The 25,813-nt window shown below is 41.6% G+C and overlaps 1 long non-coding RNA gene and 1 pseudogene across 1 annotated transcript; both read left to right on the top strand.

The window, feature by feature from the left end:
• The first annotated feature begins 4,433 nt into the window (after positions 1-4,433).
• On the top strand, positions 4,434-4,870 carry LOC134443291 (uncharacterized). The gene is made up of 3 exons (XR_010033628.1): positions 4,434-4,467; positions 4,570-4,635; positions 4,763-4,870. It is a non-coding gene; the product is annotated as an uncharacterized LOC134443291 (long non-coding RNA).
• A 14,143-nt stretch (positions 4,871-19,013) lies between these two features.
• On the top strand, positions 19,014-20,849 carry LOC134443252 (uncharacterized; annotated as a pseudogene).
• Positions 20,850-25,813: the final 4,964 nt, after the last annotated feature.

Raw genomic sequence — 25,813 nt, 5'->3', positions numbered from 1 at the left:
CCGCTGAATACTTGAGGATTCTGAGCAAGACTACCTCTGGCTCATAAATACCCCCCCCGCCCACCCTTGCACTCCTTCCCATCCCACCCCCGCAATCGTAGGGAAAATTAGGGAGAATAATCGATACTCTTCATCATCACACAGTCACTGCACAATACCGTGATTACTTATTTTATCCCCTTCTCCTCTCTTCTCTTTCTCTTCTCTTCTTCTCTTCTCTTTCCTTTCTTCTTCCTCTCCTTTCTCTTCTACTTCTCTTCTCCCTTTCCCCTCTTCTTTCTCATTCTTCCTCTTCTCTTCTCTTAAAGAAATGAGCCATAGGTTTTTTCTTCTCTTCCCTCCTCTTTCCTCCCCCCCCTTGTTCCTCTTTTTTTTGTTTATTTTATGTTTTTTTATTATTTCGCGTCCCGACTATTTCGAGCTCGTGGAGTATGCTAGCGAGGCATAAGGAGAGGGAGTGCAGCCCTGTCGGGTGGGTGTTGTCTGATGGGGTCTCGTGGTGGGCGTGACGTTTGGCTGTGTAGGTCTGTTGATTTTTAAGTTATCGATATGTGGTTGCGGGGAGGCGATTATGGGAATTTTGGGTCTAGCGAAGGAGCTTGCATCTTGAGAACAGCTTAGTACCGCGGACTCACATGGGTATGGCAGGTTTTAATCTCATTGCAATAGTTTAAGCTGCCAGTGAAATGACACCATGCGGTGCATCGAGAGATGTAACCATGCAGCAGCTCATATCGTATCTCGTGTGCCAAAGGAACAGGCGGGAAATGGGAACGGGTGGCAAACTACATCGCGCTAGACCATCACTTCACTGAGAGGAGAGTCAATCATACTAGAGGAGATTGTCACTAGTATCCATACACTGCAGTTGACCTATACTTGTGTACAGTGCCTAAGTACGCTGTTTAGTGTGAATGCTCAAGCCGGACACAGCACGAGGATGTATGAACTGTCATAAGTGAAGCTCTTCCACTGAATACTTATTCATCGATACGCGTCGAGTACACATCGTCAGCAGGAGAATTGGGGGGGGGGGGGGGGGGGGGGGGGGTGAGAGAGGGAGAGGGGAGGGGGTGGGGCTGACTGGAGGCGCATCCATCTTCCCTTCACTGTTGCTCAGTTCTCAGTAGTATGAATGTTGATCAAAGCAAACATTAGTACATGAGATAATGGCATATATTTTTCAAGGTAATATTTTTAGATATACCAAATCAGGACCAAGACATCTTTCATCAGCAATGGCCCTTCTCAGCGCATTATTGACACGAACATACATTGGCTCAGAACTGTGACATCACTAAGCTATAATGAATACACAAGATATTAGGCCGCAACATCAAACAGGCAAATACGTGATGGTAGATTTAATATGTAGCATTAGCATTCGTCGGTTAACATAGACACACCATTTCAGTTTGTGGGGGGTCCTAATTCTTCATATCTTCTACCGTCCAGTGGTGTTAATCTTCTTTTTGCTCTCTTCTGTCTTATCACTTGCTCTATTCTTTTCCTTACAGTGATCTCACTCCAGTCGCATGCGGATGCTTTGACCATCATTCATAGGACTTTTACGCCACATCAGGATGTGTGAGCTTATTCTGAAGTAGCACTCACTTGAGTTAAGTTTCCACGTGTACATGTCTAGAGTTGACCAACTAGCAACATGCAAAATATTCACCTGAGTAAGATGCATTTTCATACATCTACATAAGAAAAAAATATGAAAAATATACACTATTGTCAAAATGTATTTTATGGCTGTCACACCAAAGGACTACAAAACTAATACATCTTGTGGTAGCAAAACATAATTGATTGACTGAAGAACTCTGAGAGAAAAACCTAAAATCCACCCTTGCCATTGGCTTCTTAAGGGTCTAAAGTCACAATTTATGTACCGCTGGAGCTTCAACAATAGATAATTATCCACAGAATTAACCAAAAAAAATGATGTCACACCACAGGACATTATTTTCTGCGACAAAGTTTCATAAGTCCATACGGTCTCAGAAAAACAGGAAAAAAATTAAGCATTGCCACTTGCTAAAATAGACACCTTGAAAAACATGCCAGGGTTGTTTAGACAAATGACTGAGCTTTGATTATTTATTTAAAAATGTTTTAATATGGAGAACCAGGCTTGCCTCAGTCACACCATAGGACAAATGTGACATTTGACTCAAAATTAAGTATACTTATTTAAGCTCTGGATTTATTACACATTACTTTTTCACAACAACGACATTAGTTTAATCATTTAAAGCATTGACAATTTTGAAAGCATGAATTTACTTAATTTTAAGAGCCTGCGACAGCAAAATTTACACGTCACGTCATCTACCCACATACATACATACATGCTATATATATGAGGCATTTCGGTACATTTTTGTGTTCGGCATAGGGCAGACTTGGATTCAGCACCCTTGAATACCCCTAAATCAGTTGTATGCCGAAAATTAACATGATTTGCAGGTGTCAACTTTTTGGAAAACTGACCCTGACTAATATGGAATATAATAAAGGGCAAATGACAAGAGAGGGTACAGTATAACTTTCAGCTTTTTCAGATGTCTGATATTTTGATGAACAAAATTATCAATTAGTGTTTAAATTCCACTTTATCTTCATCCGTTTTGGATTATATGCCTAATTTGCATATTCCCAAAAATAAGACCTAATTTGCACATGTTAAAAATAAAATTTCAGACAACTTGTAATACAAAAAGTGTCTTATGGCAAGTAAGATAATAGCAAAGTTTTATGGTGATATGTAAAAGTTTAGAATTTGAGCCTATCTACAATTATTTGCCTACCCTATGATAAAGTAATGGTGGGGTGGCGTCCGCGCCAAATGTCTTATCCTGTGCGTATCGCTCGGTGCGTAATTCCAAGAGCAGTATGATAAAGGGAAGAAAGGAGTCGCACACTGGAGCTGGATGCAAAATCAAAAAATGTATTAAACAAAGCCGAAAAAATTTAAATAAACCCGACAGACAGGGGACAAACGTTTCGGGTCTAGCCCTTCATCAGTGTTCCCAGTTTGAGCCTTGCTGTATGCCGACTTTCCCCCAAAAATGCATACAGGGTTATAGAATTCTGAAAGTCCGGACCTGGCTATTAGGCATTGTTCAACAGAGGCCAGGTTTTTGCTTGGCAGCTATTGTTTTTACCATGGTTTTGTCAATCTTACCATTGTCATGATGGTTAGACTTTCTAACAGAGAGGAGAAATCATTTAAGATATGTGTGCCAAGAGCCAATCATTAGCCAGTTGCTGTGGAGCAAATATCTAAACCATGCTGCCTCATACTGTATTTGTGGTAAGAACCTGTCCTGGCTTAGTACTGGAATCAATTAACCAGACATGGTACACTGCTGATTTATTGTTATTTTTCTGATCACCTGTCTCCTGCCCCTGCACAGTTAATAATCTGTAGTATTGTTGTTTTGCTCAGATAATATGCTTCTACAACCAAATATGTATTATGTTTGCTTCCTCGTAGTCACACAGATAAGCCACTCCTCTGTGACGTCTCTGGATGCCAGAGTCCAGCTGTGAAGTCCTGTGTGACGTGTGGAGATTCCTACTGCAGGACCTGCATCACTCCTCACTATACTGATCCAGATCTACAGAGACACCAGCTGCAGGACATACAGCATCAGGACCTACAGCATCAGGCAGAACAGCAACGTTCCCTATTGTATCCATGGCAACAAAATCAGTTCCAACAGAATCAGGGCCAGCAGAGTCAGCATCTGTGTCAACAGGACCAAGCCCTCTGTAAAGATCACCAGAAAAAGTTGAAGTTCTTCTGCACAACTGACCAAACAGCAATCTACTCACGCTGCTTTCTGTATAAACATAAAGGACACAATGCCACTGAGCTGGTTAGTACTCTAAATATCGTATGAAGTGAGGTTCATTTATGTCTAGAGAATAACTATAGGTAATATAATCTTGAATTTCGGTAACACTTTACTTTACAAATCGCTAATAAGGTGGTAATTTCATGTTAATTTCATAGTTATGTAAAACATATAATAACAAACATATAATAACTGTTTGTTTTTAGTAACAACAGCAAAATAACCATACAGTTTCCAGTGCATTGTGGTGACACCCTGATGACTCGCAGCACGGTGACACTTTGTTCACACACACACACACACACACACACACACACACACACACACACACACACACACACACACACACACACACACACACACACACACACACACACACACACACACACACACACACACAATGCACTGGAAACTGTATGGTTATTTTGCTGTTGTTACTAAAAACAAACAGTTATTATCCTGAAATAACTATGAAATAACTATGAAATTAACACGAAATTACCACCTCATTAGCGATACGTAAAGTAAAGTCTTACCATAATCTCTCCTCCATTTTCTTCTCCACAGGGAGTAAAGGACAATGTCCCCACAAAAGGAGGTCTGTCTTTTGTCTGTAACTACTGAACTATTGAAATATAAATAAAATGTTTTATGGTGTTCAACACCACCCTGATGCTTTAACTTCTGTGTTGTGCCTCAGGTGTCCCTTCGGGCCAACTCCAGTTTTCTCCACAGGGAGTAAAGGACAATATCCCCACAAAAGGAGGTCTGTCTATTGTCCGTAACTATGTTTTCGCTTTACATGTAAATCAATGATCAACTATTGAAAAAGAAATTAAAGTTTTCTGGTTCTCACAATCACCCTGATGTTTGAACATCTGTGTGTGCCTCAGTTGTCCCTCCTCCAGACCAACTCCAGTTTACCAAAGTGTCTCCAGACTCAGTGAAGTTACGATGGCCTCCACCACAGGGCGCTCCTGGTCCACACAGGTACACAGTTACCTGGAAACAAGGTGCAGCGCAGAACAGCACGACAACATCAAACTCTCAGTTGGAGGTGACTGGGCTTCTTCCGGGACAGACGTACCACTTTAGAGTGATTACTCTCAGCCAAGATGACTTCCAGAACACATCTCTGGAGGGATTCATACGCACAGGTAGGCTAATCCTAACCAAAGTAAGAAGAAAAGAAAAAACTTGTCACATATGTAACCACTCGGAGGTCAAAAATCAAAGCACATACAGCAGTAGTGAAACAATTACAACCTAGCAGGCTACAGTGTAACCACATTAGATTTTACTCTTTCTATTTCTACTATTTCATCTGGGCACGTGATCTGTTGCAATAATAATAATAATAATAATAATAATAATAATAATAATAATTAAAGCCGCAAGCGGCGATGACGGGCCCTCGCACACATGCATTGCAGGGACGGGGCATGCCACCTAGAATGTTGCTATGCACCAACCCCCCCCCCCCCAGGAAAAATGGAGTCTGTACGACGTTCGGTTCACGAGATATTGACGAAAAAGTAATTAGCTTGAATTGGCATTCAAAATTAGCATTAGCATTGTCATGATTAGCATGTTGCTATGACCCCCTAAAACAAAAATGGAGTCTGTACGACGTTCAGTTCCCAAGATATTGAAGAATTACACTTTTCTTGCAGTTCCTTTGCCTACCACATGGTGGCGCTATACCTTATCTACATTTCAGGCTTATAGAAGAGTTAGTATTCATTATGTGCATACATGTGTGCATTTGTACTGTTTTAAAACACTCTAAAGTGAAATGGTGGCCAACTTCCTGTTTTAAAATGCCAAAAAAGTGAAAAAATCTCACTTCCTGTTGGGCGTGGCCATATCGTTGTATGGACTTTATTGTGCGCCTTAGTGAGATACACAACTTAAAATAACTCCCGAGTCTGTAGGCCAAAGCAGATGTTGGCCCCGCCCCTAAACGTGTTTGGGGCGTGGCCTCTATTTCAGGCATATACAAAAGTAAGTATTCATTATATGCATACATGTGTGCGTTTGCACTGCTACAAAACACTCCAAACTGAAATGGTGGCCAACTTCCTGTTTTAAAATGCCAAAAAAGTCCAAATATCTCACTTCCTGTTGGGCGTGGCCATATTGTTGTATGGACTTTATTACTCGCCTTATTGAGATACACAACTTAAAAAAACTCCCGAGTCTGTAGCTCGAAGTAGATGTTAGCCCCGCCCCTAACCGTATATGGGGGCGTGGCCTCCATTTCAGGCATATACAAAAGTTAATAGTCATTATATGCATACATGTGTGAGTTTGCACCGTTTGAAAACACTCCAAACTGAAATGGTGGCCAACTTCCTGTTTTAAAATTAGATGCCTAAATTCATTAAGCCGCCATCTTGTCAAATTACGAGATATCAAAAATTCCTTCGCAATTTGTCATCGTCAATGCCTTGAGCTCATGTACAACGAATATAAAGTGAGTGCGATGTACGGTTTAGGAGGAGTGTTTCAAATCCCATTACATGTAAATTTGAAAAAAGTCCAATTATCTCACTTCCTGTTGGGCGTGGCTAATGGGTTGGCATTGCAAATTGGTTTGGTTTAGTGAGATACACATGCATATTTTTTTTCGTGGCCCAACGACAAACTATATGTCAGCCAGGAACTTCAACGCGATAGGGGGCGCTATTCTGTGCCCGGGGCCAATCCGGATCCGAGCTTCTGGTTCTGAGTAGCGGGAACCATTTCCGATCACCGTGCAAAAGGGCGAGTGACCAAGTGCTTCCCAGACAAAATGAGCAGCCCGAACGTGGAGCACAAAGAAAAATAATAATAATAATTAAAGCCGCAAGCGGCGATGACGGGCCCTCGCACGTACATTGCAGGGGCGGGGCATGCCACCTAGCACATTGCTAAGCCCCCCCCCCAAATAAAATGGAGTCTGTACGACGTTCGGTTCATGAGATATTGAAGAAAAACTAATTAGCTTGAATTAGCATTCAAAATTAGCATTTGCATTTTCATGATTAGCGTGTTGCTCTGACCCCCTAAAATAAAAATGGAGTCTGTACGATGTTCAGTTCCCAAGATATTGAAGAATTACACTTTTCCTGCAGTTCCTTTGCCTACCACATGGTGGCGCTATACCTTATCTACATTTCAGGCTTATAGATGTGTTAGTACTCATTATGAGCATACATGTGTGCGTTTGCACTGTTTTAAAACACTCCAAACTGAAATGGTGGCCAACTTCCTGTTTTAAAATGCCAAAAAAGTAAAAATATCTCACTTCCTGTTGGGCGTGGCCATATCATTGTATGGACTTTATTGTGCGCCTTAGTGAGATACACAACTTAAAAAAACTCCCGAGTCTGTAGCTCAAAGTAGATGTTGGCCCCGCCCCTAAACGTATTTGGGGGCGTGGCCTCCATTTCAGGCATATACAAAAGTTATTAATCATTATATGCATACATGTGTGCGTTTGCACCATTTGAAAACACTCCAAATTGAAATGGAGGCCAACTTCCTGTTTTAAAATGCCAAAAATGTCAAAATATCTCACTTCCTGTTGGGCGTGGCCATATCGTTGTATGGACTTTATTGCTCGCCTTATTGAGATACACAACTTAAAAAAACTCCCGAGTCTGTAGCTCAAAGTAGATGTTAGCCCCGCCCCTAACCGTATATGGGGGCGTGGCCTCCATTTCAGGCATATACAAAAGTTAATAGTCATTATATGCATACATGTGTGAGTTTGCACCATTTGAAAACACTCCAAACTGAAATGGTGGCCAACTTCCTGTTTTAAAATTAGATGCCTAAATTCATTAAGCCGCCATCTTGTCAAATTACGAGATATCAAAAATTCCTTCGCAATTTGTCATCGTCAATGCCTTGAGCTCAAGTACAACAAATATAAAGTGAGTGCGATGTACGGTTTAGGAGGATTGTTTCAAATCCCATTACATGTAAATTTGAAAAAAGTCCAATTATCTCACTTCCTGTTGGGCGTGGCTAATGGGTTGGCATTGCAAATTTGTTTGGTTTAGTGAGATATATATGCATATTTTTTTTCGTGGCCCAACGACAAACTATATGTCAGCCAGGAACTTCAACGCGATATGGGGCGATAGGGGGCGCTATTCTGTGCCCGGGACCAATCCGGATCCGAACTTCCGGTTCTGAGTAGCGGTGGCCATGTCCGATCACCATGCAAAAGGCCGAGCCACCAAGTGCTTCCCAGACAAAATGGGCAGCCCGAACGTGGATGAAAAAGAAAAATAATAATAATAATAATTAAAGCCGCAAGCGGCGATGACGGGCCCTCGCACCTACGGTCAAGGCGGGGCATATTGCCCTATCACATCCTGCCCAAAACAAAAATGGAGTCTCTACGACGTTCGGTTCACGAGATAAAGATATTCAAGAACTCCACTTTTACTGCAGTTAATTTGCCTACCACATGGTGGCGCTATATCAGGTTGCCATAGTAGGCATTTAGAAAAAGGATTATATTCATTATATGCATGAACACGTGCAATTGCACTGTTTTAAAAACACTGCAAACTAAAATTGTGGCCAACTTCCTGTTTCAATATGAGGTCCAATTATCTCACTTCCTGTTGGGTGTGGCCATGTCACTGCATGACATTTAATGTTCGTTATAGTCAGATACACATCCATAAAAATTTTGAAGTCCGTAGCTTGAACTTTATGCCGAACCCGCCCCATAGGCCCATAACTTAAGGGGGCGCTACAGAGCCCATGTACCGAGTTAGGGGCGGAGCTTGTTTGGAGAGGTACGTGCTGCCCTACCAAACACCTGTGCGAAGTAACTTTGAAAGATATGCATGGCAACCCCCTCAGAAAGGGCACATTTTCTGTGATTTTTTCATCAGAATTCATCAAGCCGCCATCTTGTTTTCTTACAACATATTGAAAATTCCTTCACAAAATATCATCTCCGATGTCTTAAGATCATTTGCAAATTGGAACAAAACCAAACAAGTGTACGGTTCAGGAGGAGTACTTCAAAGTACATGGTATGGCAATTTTGGCATATGTGAAAAGTTCAACTTCAAGTCCAATTACCTCACTTCCTGTTGGGTGTGGCCATGGCGTCCTGTAGACTTTTTTGCTTGTCTGAGTATGATACATACCCAAAATAAATTTGGAGTCCGTAGCTTCAACTTTATGCCGATCCGGGCCCATAGGCCCAGGACTTAGGGGGGCGCTACAGAGCCCATGTGCTGAGTTAGGGGTGGGGCTTGATTGGAGTGGTACGTGCTGTCTTACCAAACACCTGTGCGAAGCACTGTTGAAAGATATGCATGGCAACCCCCTCAGAAAGGGCACAGTAAAGCACATTTTCCGTGATTTTTTCATCAGACTTCAGCAAGCCGCCATCTTGTTTTCTTACAACCTATTAAAAAATCCTTCGCAATATATCATCTGCGATGTCTTAAGATCATTTACAAATTGAAACGAAACCGAACCACTGTACCGTTCAGGAGGAGTACATCAAAGTTCATGGTATGACAATTTAGTTGTATGTCAAAAGTTGACAAAAGTTCAACTTTAAGCCCAATTACCTCACTTCCTGTTGGGTGTGGCCATGGCATCTCAAAGACTTTTTTGCTTGTCTTAGTGAGCTTTACAAGCAATACAATTTTGAAGTCCGTAGCTTCAAATTTTTGCCCGTCCCGCCCCATAGGCCCACGACTTAAGGGGGCGCTACTGAGCCCGTTGGCGGATTTGGGGTCTGAGCTTTATTTGAGTCCGTCTGGCACTCATATCCAACACCTGTGCCAAGTTTCGTTAAAATTTGAGCATGGCAACCACCTCGAAAATGGCCCGACAGGCGCGGAGAAGACAAATAATAATAAAAATAATAATAAAAAACATTGCAAGAACAATAGGGCCTCGCACCCTCCGGTGCTCGGGCCCTAATAATAATCCGAGCAAGAACAATAGGGCCTCGCGCCTTCGGTGCTCGGGCCCTAATTAAAGCCGCAAGCGGCGATGACGGGCCCTCGCACGTACATTGTGCAGGGGCGTGGCATGCCACCTAGCATGTTGCTATGCCCCCCCCCTGTACGACGTCTGTACGACGTTCGGTTCACAAGATATTGAAGAAAAAGTAATTAGCATGAATTAGCATTCAAAATTAGCATTAGCATTGTCAAGATTAGCGTGTTGCTATGACCCCCTAAAACAAAAATGGAGTCTGTACGACGTTCAGTTCCCAAGATATTGAAGAATGACACTTTTCCTGCAGTTCCTTTGCCTACCACATGGTGGCGCTATACCTTATGTACATTTCAGGCTTATAGAAGAGTTAGTGTTCATTATGTGCATACATGTGTGCGTTTGCACTGTTTTAAAGCACTCCAAACTGAAATGGTGTAAAATGCCAAAAAAGTCAAAATATCTCACTTCCTGTTGGGCGTGGCCATATTGTTGTATGGACTTTATTGCTCGCCTTATTGAGATACACAACTTAAAAAAACTCCCGAGTCTGTAGCTCAAAGTAGATGTTAGCCCCGCCCCTAACCGTATATGGGGGCGTGGCCTCCATTTCAGGCATATACAAAAGTTAATAGTCATTATATGCATACATGTGTGAGTTTGCACCGTTTGAAAACAGTCCAAACTGAAATGGTGGCCAACTTCCTGTTTTAAAATTAGATGCCTAAATTCATTAAGCCGCCATCTTGTCAAATTACGAGATATCAAAAATTCCTTCACAATTTGTCATCGTCAATGCCTTGAGCTCATGTACAACGAATATAAAGTGAGTGCGATGTACGGTTTAGGAGGAGTGTTTCAAATCCCATTACATGTAAATTTGGAAAAAGTCCAATTATCTCACTTCCTGTTGGGCGTGGCTAATGGGTTGGCATTGCAAATTGGTTTGGTTTAGTGAGATACACATGCATATTTTTTTTCGTGGCCCAACGACAAACTATATATCAGCCAGAAACTTCAACGCGATAGGGGGCGCTATTCTGTGCCCGGGGCCAATCCGGATCCGAGCTTCTGGTTCTGATGCTGTGTTCCATTATTCACCCTCTGTACTGTGTACCTTGTTTGAGTGCAGTGAAGTACCCTTTCCACCCTCCGCAATTCACGAGGCGAGTACATTCCGATTCCCGTTCTGTCTGATACACTTAACGGAAATGACGGTTGGTCGCGTGACATCCGAGTTTACCAACCGCCAATATGCAATTCAACACGGAAGGCACTGTTCCTTATGCTAACACTTTTTAAAGTTACCCCTGCCTCTAATACACATGGCGATTGTCTTTGGAATCAAAACTATGCTGTTATCACGGAGATTCAACCGTTTGACAGATCTGGCACTCAACTACGTCACAAACATGGCGGCCGTTGAGTGCGAAAAGTGTACAGTAACACCACACTTCGAAAAATGGCCGTTTTGGGGGCGTTATCCGGGTAATTTACAGTACACTTTACCGTCGCGATTAGAAATGGAACACCCTGCGTACCCAAACACAGTGCGGAAAGGGCGGTAAGTACGGGTAATGGAACACAGCATGAGTAGCGGGAACCATTTCCGATCACCGTGCAAAAGGGCGAGTGACCAAGTGCTTCCCAGACAAAATGAGCAGCCCGAACGTGGAGGACAAAGAAAAATAATAATAATAATAATAATCCGAGCAAGAACAATAGGGCCTCGCGCCTTCGGTGCTCGGGCCCTAATTAAAGCCGCAAGCGGCGATGACGGGCCCTCGCACGTACATTGCAGGGGCGGGGCATGCCACCTACCATGTTACTATGCCCCCCCACCCCTAAAAAATTGAGTCTGTATGACGTTCGGTTCACGAGATATTGAAGAAAAACTAATTAGCATGAATTAGCATTCAAAATTAGCATTAGCATTGTCAAGATTAACGTGTTGCTTTGACACCCTAAAACAAAAATGGAGTCTGTACGACGTTCAGTTCCCAAGATATTGAAGAATGACACTTTTCCTGCAGTTCCTTTGCCTACCACATGGTGGCGCTATACCTTATGTACATTTCAGGCTTATAGAAGAGTTAGTGTTCATTATGTGCATACATGTGTGCTTTGCACTGTTTTAAAACACTCCAAACTGAAATGGTGTAAAATGTAAAAATATCTCACTTCCTGTTGGGCGTGGCCATATCGTTGTATGGACTTTATTGTTCGCCTTAGTGAGATACACAACTTAAAAAAACTCCCGAGTCTGTAGCTCAAAGTAGATGTTGGCCCCGCCCCTAAAAGTGTTTTGGGGCGTGGCCTCAATTTCAGGCATATACAAAAGTTAGTATTCATTAAACTTCAACGCGATAGGGCACTTCAGCCAGGCACTTCAACGCGATATGGGGCGATAGGGGGCGCTATTCTGTGCCCGGGACCAATCCGGATCCGAAATTCCGGTTCTGAGTAGCGGTTACCATATCCGATCACCGTGCAAAAGGCCGAGCCACCAAGTGCTTCCCAGACCAAATGAGCAGCCCAAACGTCCATGAAAAAGAAAAAAAATAATAATAATAATAATAATCCGAGCAAGAACAATAGGGCCTCGCGCCTTCGGTAATCCGAGCAAGAACAATAGGGCCTCGCGCCTTCAGTGCTCGGGCCCTAATAGGGCCTCGCGCCTTCGGTGCTCGGGCCCTAATAATAATAATAATTATTATTATTATTACTATTATTATATATATACAGTACAGGCCAAAAGTATGGACTCACCTTCTCATTCATGCATTCTCTCTATTTTCGTGGATTTTCATTGTGTATTTTCATGTAGGGCATCAAAACTGTCTACACAGTCTCACCCCAAGTAGTCAATATCTGAGTACCTTTGACCAGACTGCAATTTTTGACGTCTTGGGTATTCCTTCCACGTCACATTTTGACTATGTCCTCAAAGGCGCCCCCTTGTGGCAGCATAACGTCATTGAGGTTAGGTTTAGGAATAGGTTTAGGGTTAGGCCACATAGTCAAAATGTGACGTGGAAGGAATACCCAAGACGTCAAAAATTGCAGTCTGGTACAAGGTAGTCAGAAATTGACTACTTGGGGTGAGACTGCGTTGAAACTGTGCTTGAACACATGTAGAATTATGTGCTTACCAAAAAATATAATTCTAAAGCCGGGCATACACGGCATACATGTGCGATATTTTCACTCGTGGGTCTTAAGCTTCTGCTCACACTGCACGATGGAATTGCATTGTTTCAAAGTTCACAACACACGACTCACATCCTCACACTACACGAGCCGACAGTCGGATGCGAGCGAAATGCTTCCACCGTACGACGCGACAGGCATGTTTCCCCGGTCTGCAGAGGAGGGAACATGCACACCTGAGGTGGAGATGAGGTCGCACTCAACAGCGAATCGCATGGCCCTATTAACTTGTGCATGTGAAGTGTCAAATCGGGACGTGGCGCTGCTTTAACAGTGCGATTTATGCACAAGCCATGACCAGAATTTCAAACCGTTTTGATTTTCTTGCGACCCTGCGATTGCACGATCGTGAGGCGAAATCGCTTGTCGTTACCCCATGTACACTGCACGATGTGAGACTCACAATTGACCTGCGATTGAGCAAGAAATCGGCCCGACTCTTAAAAAGTCGTGCGAGTGCCAAATCGGGGCAAAAGTCGCTCAGTGTAAGCCCAGCTTAACTGTTGTCCAACAGCAATGTCAGCTGTCTATCCACCTGACGTCAACACGGCACAACTGATGGCCCCACACATTTCAATAAGCTTATTTTTGTCTATTTTCAAAAAAAAATGCCCAGTCATGTCAATCCTAATTGAACATTAAAGTCCTCCAATAACTAGAATTTTGAGACCTAAAACCTAGTTTTAAACACTTGCCAGTACAAGCATTTTACAGACATTTTCTTGATCTGATATTGAGTCACAGCCAGTTACTTGGAGAGGTCAAACCTGTGTTGGAGGGAATCTGTGGCAGGCAGGGCTGGACTGGGAGATTTTTTCTGGCCGGGCATTTTCCAAGGCCAGGCCATGCCACCACGAAGCAAAAACCAATAAAGCTTATGATAAATAACTACACGCGCCGTTTTGGTGCAACAACTTCAGCCTATGCCATCTTCCCAGTTCCCTGATTAGGTAGGCCTACTTAGGGGCCTACATACACCAAATAGCTACTTAGTAGGCCTACCCCTCTGTACAATACACAGTATATTGCATAATGCAAGAATCATGAAATTAGGATAGGATGGAGATTAAACATTTGCTTAAAAATAAACTTTTAAACAGCCTAGTAAGTTGGAATCCCCTAATGGACTGAATCCATATCACTTAAAACTAATAAGTCTTGTGTCAGAGTCTCCTCTACTGGTTGTGTCAGTGTAACATCTAGACATGGTGAAATGGCATTAGTCATTATGTTGTTAAATTCTGGAAACAGCTTTCTGTCCAAATTAGAACAGTAGGCTATCAAGTACAAAGCCTGTGGTCATAGTCACCTTCTCATTATCATACATTCTACTTTATTCTTTTTCTTTTCTCTCTAGTAGGCCTACATTGAATCACAGTAAGGGCCTATATGAAAATAGTACTAGTAGAGTAGAGTGGAGTAACTTAATTACAGTTTTTCTCGATTGCTTACACACAATTTCTGGTACTTCACACACAATTCTCTGAGCATCTCACCCATTTCCCAACTTCCCTAACCAATGTCACTGAACACCAAACACAATTCCTTCTTTACACTCACATTTCAGTTTACACACTCTTTTCAAACCACTACACACAATTCTCTGGATTACACACAATTTTCATGAAGAAAAACCCTGGTTGTCGCATTGAACACACTGCCATTCAAAATACTAAAATCTAAGGCTGTAACGATACACCCAACCCACGATTCGGTTTGTATCACGATATATGACCCACGGTTCGATACGCCCCACGATTTTATAAAAAAAAAATTAAAGGGAAAAAAAAAAAGAAAATAAATTATAGGCCTATATAGGCTATATATATGCTTTCTTTTTGCATTTAGGCCTACCTGCCTACATTAATTTTGTAGGTGTACTAAATGATGTTGCAGATATAGGCTACCACTGCAACCTGTTCCCCAGGTGTCGACATCATAGCACAACACAGAGAAATAAGGGACTTAAGTTCACCAAGGAAAAGTAGGCTTCTTATTAATAGCCTCTTAGATCATATCATGCTGAGAAATGCTGACCGTGTGTGAGAGAGACAGAAATGGAGAGAGAAGGGTCAGGGTTCCAGTAGGTAGCCTATAACAACTGTCTCACATTATCAAACATTATCCAATTAATATCCAAACATTAACTGAAAACAACACTGGTCATATTTCGTTAGGAAACATGTTGTATAAAGTTACTTACAAAAATGCAGCACTTAATTTTGATGTTATTTTTGTAACTTTTTGATCATGCAGCAGCGCGCGCACGCTTATACAAACAAATCTCTAAATGAACCTCAGTTAGCCTATGTTCTCACGATGCAACACGCACCTTGTCCTTTGTTTGGTTTTGTGATTTGACATTTTGTCAAGAGCGGGAATGGATGCAGGCTGAAATGGAGCATGTTTTCGCTAGGCAGGCGGTCAATGCTTGGAAGAAATAACACTGCCTATTAATATCCACATCGACCGCAATGTTCGCCCGACTTCAGACACTTGCTCTCTCGCTCTCTTTCTCTCTCTCAATGTCTATCTCCACTCAACAGCATCGGCGCATGCATGAATCTAAACACCTTCACACGTTTGATAAAGCCTTCTTGGTCTGTTGTTCATTTCTGTGCTTTAGGCCTACCTTCCGACGTTTCCAAGTTTTTCGTCGAGGTTGCTCAGGCAATTGACAAATGCACGTGCTGGTTGGACGGAACATTTTATAAGAGAGGGGTGAATGGAAGTGTTACTCGCACATGTGCGCCCCTTTTCTACTTGTCTTTTTAAAGCACATATGCAAACATTTGCCTGTATCCTGCTATTTTCTAGACTGAGGGGGTAACAACAGAGATTTTGTTAGGGAAGAACTTTGGTAACAACTTTTAAAGGGCGCATCGCGATTCTGCGAGGAAGGTTCGCGATAGGGGTTCGTGGGTCTGCGTACCGCGATCCCTCGGTTCGATGCAATATCGTTACAGCCTTACTATGTTTACTTCCTCATCACATGGGCAGACTCTCTTCATACCGGTTTACAATCTGAAATCATCACCCCATAAGGACACACATTGCATGTGATATTGATGTAAGCATGCGTGAATGCAGTGAGAAAACACATTTGTTTAGTTTTTGAACTCCAAAATATGTTATACAAGAGATAACTTGTGGTTACCCAATATTTTACAATAAATTAGTGCAATTTTTTAAATGTCAGAAAAATATGTAAAATATACACACATCTGTGAACTTCAAGTCTAAAAACAATATTTCAGTACTTTACTACAGAAAAATACCCTCTTTAGTAAGTAGAACACTGAAGAAAATAAGTTTCTACTGTGTGTGAAGTTGAGTATAGAGTTTTACCTTGTGCATATTAGTGTTCAAAGGTTCACATAAGAGTGTATTAAAATGACTGCTTGTGTGTGTCATTTGAGAACAAAATGACCTTTTTAGAAGAGAGTACATTGTTTTGAGACAATACGTGCATTTTTCAGAGGTAGTGAGGAGTTTTGCCCGTTGTGTGTGAGGTTTGGAGATTTGTGTGTAGAGTTTTGAGAATTCGAGAACTGATTCCGAAAATTGTGTGTAAGCAATCGAGAAAAACTGTAGAACAATTCACCGCAGGTGAGCCAAGAGAATTGATGAGAAGTTGCCAACACATGAACACACAAGAAGGTTATGAGGAGGCAAGAAAGCTCTTGACTTATCACTATGGCAACAAACAGAGAATAGCCGCAGCATACATCGACAAGGCTGTCAAATGGCAAAAACAGCTTCTCTATCTTTCTCACTGGGTGCAACTATGTGATTAACAACTTGGAGTACCTAGAAGAAATGAATAGCCCAAGCAGCCTTTGGATCATCGTCCACAAGTTGCCCTTCAGGCTTCGGGAAAGATGGATAGTCGTAGCTTTTGATCTACAAGAGAAAGAAAAAAGAAGAGCAGACTTTGCTGACAAAATTAGTAGTCTGCCGAATAAAGAAAGAATCGATTTCCTTAAAGGAAAAGGTCTTTGCTTTGCGTGCCTAACTCAAGGACACATGGGAAAGGATTGCAAAAAGAAAGCAACGTGTGACGTTTGCACTAAGAAACACCCTACTCTGCTCCACATGAAAAGAGAAGAAGATGGCAACCAAGCAACTGCCAAGCCTGAGAAGACAAGTGAAGGCTCCACCAGTGAACGTTCAAGTCCACAAGAGCAAGTGTCAACTAAGAGCGAACTGTCAGCAGTCACCGGGGCCGGAGGCAACGACTGTATCCTTTCCATTGAGCAACAATACCATCGAAACGTACGCGTTCAGCAACGTTTTGCTCCGGAAGATTGATGACGCGACTTGGTGTCAATGGCAAGAGGACTCAAGTGCTACTCCGTACCATGGGCCAGGAAAAGCCTGTGTCCTGATCGTCCTCTCAGATCTAGAGGTGTGCGGTCTGACAGAGAGCAAGTACATCAGCCTGCCTGATGTTAACACCCACACGGACATAAGGAGAATGTTCCAGTTGAGCAAAGATGGCCGTATCTGCAGAAAGAAGTGCGGCTACCATAGATCGACGCAGATGTGGAGATACTCATTGGAATGAATGCTCACTCTGCAATGGAGCCGTGGAAGATAATCCATAGTCAAGATGACGGCCCATTTGCCATAAAAACGATCCTTGGCTGGGTAGTTGCATGCCCTCTGAAGAAAGACAGTGACCACAAACCAAGTCACGTCAGTCATTGTGCTTCGGTCAACAGTGTGTCAGTCAGCAGTGTGGACAGTATGCTGTACAATCACGACTTTCCGGAGCAAGCCTAAGAAGAGAAGTCAGAAATGTCACGAGAAGATGTCCAATTCATGCAGTGTGTAACTAAGACAACCAAGAAAATTGATGGAGGTCTAGGTTAAGGAGATCGCTGGCTGTTAGGAAAAAAATGACGAGATAAAAAAAATGGTTGGAAAGCGCTATTTTTTCACTTGCAACAGCGGCCGCTTACAGTTCAATAACTTTTGAATGAAAGAACATAAAAACGTGCCGTAAAAAACTGTAAAAAGCTAAGATTCGCAGCTTTCGAACAAGCGAAGGAGAAGGAGATCGCTGGTTATATATATATTTAGGCCTATATATCGTTTAGATTAGGACTCCAGCTAAGATTCACCATGGCGTGAAAGCACAGTGTTGTCGCGGCTACTTGCAGCAGCTGATCATACGGCCCAGTTCTAGTCCCTGTATGGAAATGCGTGCGAGACAGCACCATCGAGCCCCCGTCAAGTTTCATGAATATTTATGAAGCCTAGTTGTGTTAGAACAGTTCTGCAGAACCTAGTAGAAAAGCCCCAGCTGTCGACAGACTGGGTAGCGTAGGCTACATTAAAAAATCATGTCGGGCACGCTTGACATAGGATTGGTACCAGAAGTGAAGTTGCACCGTACAGCAGAACAATTTTAATCAGACATGAGTACATTTATCAGTATCAAAACCGTTTATTATACTTGCCAAGCCATGCCGAGAGGACAACTTGTAGCATGCAATTAATCATGAATGCTGTATAGACTTAAATGCCTTTAACCCGCCATTGCTTAAGTCACGATGAGCGCTGCCTTGTGGCAGGCAGGGAAACTCATGATTTACAGACCCGTTACTGGGTAACTGCAGGTTTAATTCAGGGTTTCTAGGAACCGAAAATGGAACCGTTCTGGTACCGGAACCGAAACGAAGGAANCGGAAATGGAACCAGAACCGAAAAATTGTCAATCATTACCAAGGCCTAGTCATCACCAGAGGAAGTTACCACAGTTCTCGAGCACTTCTACGTAGATGACTGTCTTGTCTCTACATCTGACGAGAAGAAGGCTACTTCCTTGACCAAAGACCTCATTGCACTCCGTGCGAGTGGAGGATTCCATTTGACTAAATGGTCTAGCAACAGCCATGAAGTATTGTCATCACTTCCCGAACATGAGCGCGCGAAGGAGATCAAGAATCTGGATCTGGATGAGCTACCCATGGAGAGAGCGCTTGGAGTGGACTGGTGCATCGAGTCAGATTCCTTCAAGTTCCGCATCCTTGTGAAGAACATGCCCGTCACCAAAAGGGGTATCCTATCAGTCGTAAGATCAATCTACGACCCCCTTGGCTTCCTGTCGCCGTTCATTCCTCTGGCCAAGACCATTGTGCAGAATCGCTGTCGATTGAAACTTACCTGGGATGATGAAATTCCTGAAGACATAGCGATCAGTTGGTCTGCCTGGCTGTCTGACTTGAGCCGGTTTGCCAGCTTCTCTGTCAAGAGGTGCATCAAACCATTTCTCTGATGCTAGCGAGAAGGGCTACGGCGTCGTCAGCTACATTCGCATCAAGAACAGCCACGGTCAAGTCCATTGCTCGTTCCTCCTAGGAAAATCAAGAGTGACGCCGCTCAAGCCAGTCACTGTGCCACGTCTCGAGCTGACTGCGGCTACCATTGCGGTGAATTTTATTTGTTTTACCTTTATTTTACCAGGGAATAAAATTCTCTTTTACAAGTGAGCCCTGGCCAAGGCGGCAGCACACATAACAGTTACATTTACAGACAGGACACAGACAAAACAGAACAAATCAATATGGATAAAGAGATAAAATTACACAATAAAAAAGCATAAAATAATAAACATAAAACAACATTAGAAGGAGATTAAAATATTAAAAGCAAGTGCAGACAGATTTAAAAGTGTCATTAAGATAGGTTTTAAACTCAGCTACAGACATAAAAACAGCAAGCTTAAGAGATTTCTGCAATTCATTCCAGTGAGTTGGGGCACAATGAATAAAAGCATTTTTACCAAATTCAGTTTTTATCATGGGGACATTTAAAACAATGTAGCTACTTGAGCATAGGTTGTATCCTTGACTGCTAAAAGATAAAAGGCTCTGTATATACAAGGGGAGCTGGCCAACTAAGGCCTTGTATACGAATAAAAGCCAATGTTTATGACGTCTAAAATCTAGTGATGGCCAGCCTACTAGGTCATACAACACACAATGGTGCGTAGAAAATGGACAAGCTCATGAAGCGAGAACTTTGGATGGACCTCAAGGAGTCTGTGCTATGGACAGATAGCACCACTGTCCTCCGATACATAGACAATGACGGCGCTCGCTTTAAAACCTTTGTAGCGAACAGAGTGTCGACAATCAGAGAGAACATAAGGCCAGCACAGTGGAGATATGTCAGCACGTCCTCTAATCCAGCTGACCACGCATCACGAGGAATGAAGGCAGAGCAGTTAATGAAGTGTTGGATTGAAGGACCTGACTTCCTTGCCAAGGACGAGTTCTCAAGAGAGATTAGTGAAGATGACGCTGAGATCACCGTGAACATCATCAATGCTGTGAATTCAAGCTGATTCATTATCACTCACACTGGCACAATCTGAGGAAGGCCGTCGCCTGGATGTTGAAGCTGAAGGAGTTGCTTATAAGTCTGAGTGAACAAAGAAAGATCTTTGAGTCTCAAACCCAGTCTCAAGACAGTCAGGATCTGAAACCCAAGATCGTTGAAGACCACATGCAGAAGTGGAAATCTGGTCTAAAAGGAAACCATCTTACTGTCGAGGACTTCAGGAGAGCAGAAACTGCTACCATCCAGTTCAGCCAAAGGAAAACCTTCCCTGAGGAGCTTTATGCGTTGCAGAAAGGTGACAAGATCAAGAAAAGCAGTTTCATCTTCAGATTGGATCCTTTCCTCCAAGATGCTGTCCTCCGGGTTGGTGGAAGACTGCACCAGGCAGCCTTGCCGGAACACTCAAGGCATACGGCCATTCTAGTCAAGAACCACCATGTCACAAGAAAATGACTCTTAAGTTTATTGAGTTTAGTGTAATTGTCATCCCTATGATGAGCAATTAGGGGTCGGAAATATTGGTGCCATTTTCTATGTAACATTTATGCTCATATTTAGTTATTATTTTTGTATATATTTAGTACTTGTATATTATAGATTTTTTTATGACTGCATTATAACTACAGTATTGCATTGCTATTTGTAATTTCCTCTTAGTTTCCACTTGGAGGTGATGACATGCTAACTCACCAGACATAAAACCCCATTGAAAATGAATTGGTGTACATACAGTATATCACGAAAGTGAATACACCCCTCACAGTTTTGCAGATTTTTGAGTATATCTTTTCATAGGAAAGCATTACAGAAATGTAACTTTGACACATTGATTAGTGACCTTTTAACAACATATTTAACCGCTTAAATTTCTTGTTCACTCAGAAAAAAACCTAAATACAGCCATTAATGTTTGAACATGTACTCACAAAAGTGAGTACACCCCAGATTAAAATCCGGTAGAGAAGGGGCTATGTTGGCTCGAATCGTCTCGAAATGAAACGAAATGAAAAGGGATGACAAGGGAGGTCATCAGTGTGCGTTTCAACCTTTCTTTGCATTGAACTTTTACATTTTGAGTCTGTATCTGGCTTAAATAGATTGGTGTGAGATTTGAATACAATCCTATGGAGAATATCATGATCTGCTTCAGTAGTCACAGTGCATGTTGACATGCATGTTTCTTTTAGGTGTATTTCAGATTTAGCCTGGTGAACCAGCGCCACCCGCTGGACGGCATCCACATTTAGTCTGGTTTATCAGGCTATTTCAGATTGCCAATGTTGACAGCATTCATGCATCCCCAAACCATGTCAGTCCCACTACCATGCTTGGCTATTGAGAGGATACACTTTTTTTTGTAAAACTCACTTGTTTACCACCACACATGCTTGACACCATCTAAAGCAAATTTGTTTATCTTGGTCTCTTCAGATCACACGACATGGTTCCAGTGATCCATATCCTTGGTCTGTTCATCTCTCTTGAGACCAAGATAAACAAATTTGCTATAGATGGTGTCAAGCGGTTAAATATGTTGTTAAAAGGTCACTAATCATTGTGTCAAAGTGAAATTTCTGTAATGCTTTCCTATGAAAAGATATACTCAAAAATCTGCAAAACTGTGAGGGGTGTATTCACTTTCGTGATATACTGTATAACAAATGTCACTGAACACTAAGCACAATTTCTTCTTTACACCGCATTCCACATTATTACGCAAATTACATTTTTCGCTGTTTCCCCAAATAATCAATACAAATGATGGTCATCATAATTTTCAAGTCATTAGCCATTAGAGTACAATTTAAAAGTTTTTGAATGAACCTTCCAATGATAACAGTATTTTTAAAAATAATAAAAAACTTAAAATGCTCTGTTCCACATTATTACGCAAAATAGTTTTGTAGTGTTGTAATCCAAATTTCTTTCTTTTTTCCCCGTTTACATCAAAACAGTTGGAAATTGGTACCTTCTAAATTACATTTCAATGTTCAATACTTGTTGATAAGCTCTTTGTCTTAGTATCTGGAATGCTGCGCTTTTAACCCTCTACTGCAGTGGTTCCCAACCTTTTTCTTAAGGGACCCATGTTTTTACCATTGTAAGCCTTGGTGACCCAACCACGCGATTGCCCGCACAAGACGAAGTCACAAGATGCCCTCTGTTTCCTGGGAAAACTAATTTTAGCTATTTTATTCCTCAATTCGTCTTTGGTCAAATATAGAATAAATGTTTAATGTAGCAATTACAATTTGCTGCTTCTATGCATTTATTAGTTAAATGCTTTGTCATTTATTCAATACGGGCTATATATATTTTCAATGAAACCCCTTAAAATCAAGAGGGCTCCGCGACCCCCTGTGGATCTTTGGTGACCCATAAGTTGGGTCCCGACCCATAGGTTGGGAACCACTGCTCTACTGCATGAATTATTCATCATCAGCTTTATTCCAGACTCAAGGTCCATTATCAACAAATACAACACAATACAGAACATTAAAAAAAAACATACAAAACACACTTATAAAAGACACTTGTACCAGTGTTTCCACATGTATGACTGGTATCGCACTGCACTAAGCGCCGGATTTGACAGCAGCATAATAATTTGATTACATGAGCCATCCAGTCTACAAATAAATTTATACATCAAGTTCCTCAACAATGCATGAAATGTGTTGACCCCTAGACCACAAAACAATTCACTAGCACTGCTCCACCTGGGCTTCTTAAGCAGTATGCGCAGACCATCATTATATGCAACCTGGAGTTTCTGTAAGCTACCCTTTTTATACTTAGTCCACAAGGGGGCAGTATACAGAGGGGTGCAGTATGCCTTGAACAGGCTAATTTTCACACTATCAGTGCACCAGTGAAACTTCCTTACCAGCATGTTAGCTTGTGCATATAACATGCGGCGCTGCCTGTAGATGTCATCGTCATCACTCATTTGGTCATTAATTATATGTCCCAAATATTTTGTTTTGTCACTTACAGGTAAAACCTGCCCCGCCAAATAAAAAGAAGGAAAAGTGAGGTCCTTGTCCCCCTTGCTTTTACATAAGAGCACCACACTTTTCTTGCAGTTGTATTTAACATCATAAGTCAAACCATAATTTGAACATACATGTAGCATTTCTTGAAGACCAGTACTGCTGGGAGAGAAGATGGCTAAATCATCAGCATACATGAGATGGTTTAGCAGTGCATTCCCAACCATGCATCCTGTCCTACAGGCCCTTAGTTGCTCAGACAGGTCATTCATATAAATATTGAAGAGAGCGGGAGAGAGTAAACCACCCTGCCGAACCCCATTTCCCACCCCAAATGGTGTAGAGAGCACCTCACCCCATTTGACCTGCATGGTCTGGTTGGCATACCAGTATGACAGGATCCTAATTATGGTGCAGGGGACACCCCTCTGTCTGAGTTTTAGAAACAATTTAAAATGATTAATTCTATCGAATGCCTTGGAAGCATCAATGAAACAGATTAAAATGGAGGAATTCTGTGATCGGTACCTCTCCACCAACTCCTTAAGAGCGTATATACACTGATCAGTGGCATGTTTCGGCTTAAAGCCAAATTGATTATCAGATGTGCCAATATAGTTATCAAGTCTATCCAGCAGGATCCTTTCCAGGACCTTGGATAGCACACTGGCAAGTGCGATAGGCCTATAGTTATCCAGGCTCCCCACCTTACCCGCCTTGTCCTTAATCACAGGTACCAGTGTCACAGACAGCATGGTGTGAGGCAAGGTGCCGTGGATCATGAGTCCTGTGAAGCATATTGCTAGAAGAGTGGCAGCTCTAGGGCTAGCAAGCTTGAGATGCTCGGCGGTTATCATATCCTGGCCACTAGCTTTATTATCCGCTAACTGTGTGATAGCATGCTGGATATCCCTACATGTTATACCCACAGTATCATTACTGGCAATATTGTCAACCATGTATACATCACTTTTAACACAGTTAAATAGTTCAGAATAATGTTGTTTCCACAACTCAGCTATGTTGCTGGTCCCAGACACCCCTTCAATGGAACATGGCAGTGGTGTGCTGACCCGGTTTATATTCTTCACCTCCTTCCAAAAAGCATTGACATTTTTACCAATAAGTTTCTCAGCCATAGCATCTGCCCTCATTGCTTGCTCATGCTTACTGATTTATTTATTATATTTACAATGTAAAAAATGTTTCAGTGCTTTTTTAGTGTTAAAATGAGTTAAATAGATTTCCCCAAAAAAATGTTCAAAAATATTTTTAATTAAGATTTTAGCTTATGGTTGCCATATGGCAACTTCATGCAGTCGTGGAATCTTGTGTAAAATCAGGTTTTTCCTCAAAAAGAGAATTTTTCCTTGATAAAACTCCAATATATTACTTTCCAAATGTTAAAACTCATTAAATTACATAAATTAAAATATATATTTTTAGTATTTAGTGAAATTATTTTTGGTAAGATAGCAAAATATGGTCAACAATTCGACCCATAGACATGTACACACATTTACAAAAAAGCTTCCGAAAAGGTTGTTTACACCTATTTGCAAACATGTACAATGCATTTTTACATTAAACATGTCTAAAATTACAAATATAAGTACAAATTATTCATTTGGCACAAGAATTATAAGAAATATCTGTAAAAATAGCCTCATACTACTCTAATTCTAAGTCATTCCAATGGGGTTGATTGGGGTGAATGGCCAAAATGTTGTTCCATAACTGCATGAAGTTGCCATATGGCAACCATAACATTTTAGTATTTTACAAAAAAATCTTAACATCTTAAGTTGTTTTAATGATGAAAAATAACAGTTTACATATTACAGATATTGTTTTTATTTTTTTTATAACAATATTTTGGGCTGAAATGTTGGTAATACCTTGGTTTATGGAGGCCTTGAGCGATGACCTCCACACACCAAAGTAGGTGATGAAAAAGGGCTTCCTGTGTTTATTTCTTTATCATGTGAACTGAAAAGTTTTTTTTTGTTTCAAAGTAAAAGGCTGTCTTATCACAAATAAGTCTAAATATATAGGTTATAGTGTACCATCTTCCAGAGGTGTGACCAAGTCACTAATGTGCAAGTCACAAGTAAGTCTCGAGTCTTTCCACTCAAGTCCGAGTCAAGTCACAAGTCAAGACACATCTGACCAAGTCAAGTCCAAGTCCAAGTCGTACCCCAGCCAAGTCAAGTCCAAGTCCAAGTCTCATTTTTTTCCAAGTCCTTAACAAGTCACAAAGGGATTTTCTATTTGCAATCACAATTTCGATCATAAATTCATTAGTATAATAATGAGACCTGAGTAAAAAGATGACAATTACTAAAACAGTTGCTGAGAAATCAGTCTAAACCAAACTACTGCTTGTGCTGTGTATGTAGGCTAAAATGACATTTAATTTCATAT

This window comes from Engraulis encrasicolus, unplaced genomic scaffold, assembly GCF_034702125.1.
Source record: "Engraulis encrasicolus isolate BLACKSEA-1 unplaced genomic scaffold, IST_EnEncr_1.0 scaffold_29_np1212, whole genome shotgun sequence".
NCBI lineage: Eukaryota > Metazoa > Chordata > Actinopteri > Clupeiformes > Engraulidae > Engraulis > Engraulis encrasicolus.
Note: the sequence above shows the minus strand (reverse complement) of the source record. Positions and strands in the feature narration are given on the sequence as shown.